The sequence below is a fragment of the Amblyomma mixtum genome, chromosome 8 (assembly GCF_055824585.1).
Source record: "Amblyomma mixtum isolate Tamu chromosome 8, ASM5582458v1, whole genome shotgun sequence".
NCBI classification, from domain to species: domain Eukaryota; kingdom Metazoa; phylum Arthropoda; class Arachnida; order Ixodida; family Ixodidae; genus Amblyomma; species Amblyomma mixtum.
Window position 1 is genome coordinate 54,018,479 of NC_143019.1, and position 3,410 is coordinate 54,021,888.

Sequence of the window (3,410 nt, forward strand, 5' to 3'; positions counted from 1 at the left end):
GAAGAGAAGGGGAATGTTCTTGTCGTATTGTTAAACGCAAATTGATAACGCTTCTCCTTCCTTAGACGCGCGGGGTTTCGCGCGTGTTTGTGCGACAGGGGCACTTGAGACAAAAGAGAAAGCGCTTTTGCTTTCCCCCATCCCTCCTTTCTTCCCCACCGTTCTCTTCCTCATTTCCCTGAGCATACGCGCGTCCGCCTTTCTCTATTGTGGGGGCACCTGACTTGCCCATTTGCATGCGAAAGCAATTTGTCGCCGGAAGCATGCATGGCTAGTCCACGGGGCACCTTTTGTCGTCGGTCTCCCCCCTCTCCCAGCTCGTACCTTACAGTCTTCTTGTCCCGCGTCGCCTTTTCCTTTTCTGCGGCTCCGTGTGGCGTGCGTAATCGCGTTCTCTAAGGGTTGCAGGAAGGGTGCTTCCTTCTTGTTAACAGGCGAAAATTGGTGCTAGACGCCCTTGTTTCGCGTAATGGAAGCGCGCCTGCGCTCTCGGCTATGCGTGGTATGTCGTGGAGCTCTGTCAGAATGCGTCACGCCCAAGAAGGCCACCGTGTAGGGAGGTGGACTGCGAGTGCAGGTACATTGATACGTCTTGATAGCAAGTGTGATAGCTGTTAGCTATTTAACACGTTTCGGCACTGTGTGCAAAGTGAGTCACAGATCAATACACGTAAAAGGATGCTTTATCATTTTGCCATGCCCGTTTTCATGCGTCCGGGCGTGGATTTATAGGGCAAATGTTGGAAGGAGTAATCATATAATTACCAAAAATTCGGAACATGGGCTTCTAGTTCTCTCGACCGCCACCATGAGGCGTATGGCTTTGAGCATTCAAAAATAGAACGTTGAGGTCATCTGTGACGTAAGAAAGAAAGAGAATGACCGAGTGGTTGCCATTGAAGTGCTACAGGCCGCTAAGCTTAACGGCACTGGCTGGGTGCTGTCCTTAATTCCTGGTTATAATGCGCATTTAATTATTTTTTTATTCAAAAGGAGAAGAAAAGCGGGGTCAGCGTGGTTCTTTAATATAAAATTTAAATGCTCTATTCAGTCATATTGAATCCTTCTAATAAGTGTTGCTGCATGCCGTGGAACTTTCCAGGCCCTTTTTATTCTTGTCCCCGTCATTTTGGGCTTGAAAGTTGTTGTTTTTTAGAAAAGGAAATGGCGCAGTAATTGTCCCATTTCTCGATGGATACTCGAACCGTGCCGTAAGAGACGGGAGGAAGGTGAGAGTGAAAGAGGAAAGAGAGAAAGAGGTGCCGTAGTGGAGCTCTCCGGCATAATTTCGGCCACCTGGGGATCTTTAACGTGCACTGACATCGCACAGCACACGGGCGCCTTTTGCGTTTCGCCTCCATCGAAACGCGGTCTTCAATACTGATTTTCAGCGGAGCGCACGGATTTAGTTCGTGTCTGAGAAGCGTTCCGCCTTGGTCAAAAGTATAGACCTCAAGGCGTTTCCTTCTCGCCCATGCTGTGTGCCTTGTTACGCATCGTCATACCATCAGCGCTCCCAATTGGAACTACGCAGCCCAACATTCCCAAGGTAAAGATCTCCATAGATGCTACCTGAGCTCCACGCCATGGTTGAGAAATCAATCTCTTTGGCGCTTTACTTCTTACAGAGGCTGTAGGATTGTTGCGATACGTAGACATGGATAACAAATTGTATAATATTGGCTGTGGGGACGACGGCGTCTGGTAGTGATATTGACACGTCACAGCGAGGAAACACACCGTACCTGCACTCTAAACACGAATATGTATACATGGGAGCAAACAGGGAGTAAGCTGGCCTCTAGGTCACTTCCTTTTGTATATTTGTAAAAGGGAGTGCGAAATGCAAGAGTGGTTAGGACGACAACGGGTACCAGTGGAAGCGGAATGTAGACGGAGGCTGCATAAAACCAGGTGGCGGGGATATTAGTTAATTTCTGTCTGTTTGCAGATGACTGCGTTTTGTACAGAAAAATTAACAATGCCAATGATGTCGTTCAACTCCAAACTGACTTAACACTTATCCACGATTGGTGTTTGAAATGGAAAATGTCTTTGAATACAGAGAAATGCGCGCATCTTTGTTTTTCACGAAAAAAAAATCAAAGTTCAAGCTCAGTATCGCATAAGTAATGAATTGATCACACAGAAATGTACTAACAGATACTTAGGTGTTATACTAACGGATGACTGCTCCTGGTATGCTCATGTGGATCATGTGGTTACCAAAGCCGGTAGGGCGCTAAATTTCATACAGCGAAATCTAAGGTTTTCGCAGCCAAACCTCAAGAAAACTGCTTTTCTTTCTTGTGTTCTTCCTATCATGGAATATGCGTGTGTTGTATGGGACCCTGCACATCAGGTGTTAATTGAAAAACTCGAGGAAATTCATAACAGAGCAGCAAGGTTCGTCTTGGGTAGGTACGGGCGAAGGGATAGTTGTACAGCAATGAAAAAAGAATTGCAATGGGAACCACTCGCTTCCCGTAGAAGAAAATTGAGGCTAAAATTGCTGTACCTAATAGTTCACGAAAAAACGGGGATTGATTTTGAAAGTTATTTAAAACAGCCATTTTACGTTTCTCAACGACATGACTATTCCCGTAAAATTAGAGAGTACCATACCAGGATGAACTTGTTTGCAAATTCATATTTTGTTAAAACAGTGCAACAGTGGAAACGGCTCTCCGAAATGCAAGTGTGCTCTGCAAGTGAAGATGTATTTTTGCCAATCTGTAACCCCCCTGCTATAACGCCTTCGGGCAAATGCGGGGTAACTCTTGAATAAAGAATAAAGAATTTTCTAGCTTAATGTATGCACCGCTGGTTCGACAACAGCCAGATTTGAGATTATCTGCAGTAACATTTTTCCTGCAGTATATATGTCCCGGTTGTTGCTGGTGGTGATGATGATGTAGTTAAAGCCATGATTTGATATTACACGACGTAGATGGATTGCACGGATCACTATCGAGCTGCACAACATCTGCGCGACGCTGTACGAGATAACTAAGTGTAACGAGTGTTGTTGCAAGAAGAGATTAGAGTTGACAACTGCCCGCTTATTTCGTTCGCACGTTTGAAACACATGGCTCTTTATTTCCTAGTCAGAAAACAGCACTTAATGGCATTATAAAACCAAACTCAAGAAATAAAAATTCTTGCACATATGAATCACGGATGACATGATAGAAACAGTGCTATCATATCGTTGTCCTTTGAGATTACCCAGTGCGCAGGCACTGGCTGAACGCGAAAGTTATATGTATTGTGGATTATGCTGCTAACATGGATTTATGTGAATTCGTATTCTAAAGTCATATCCGCAAGGCGTCCGACTTCGGAATAGCAATTAACAAAGCTGGGGTTTGTTGCCATCTTAGTTCCTTTCTCTCTCGCTAAAATGTAGC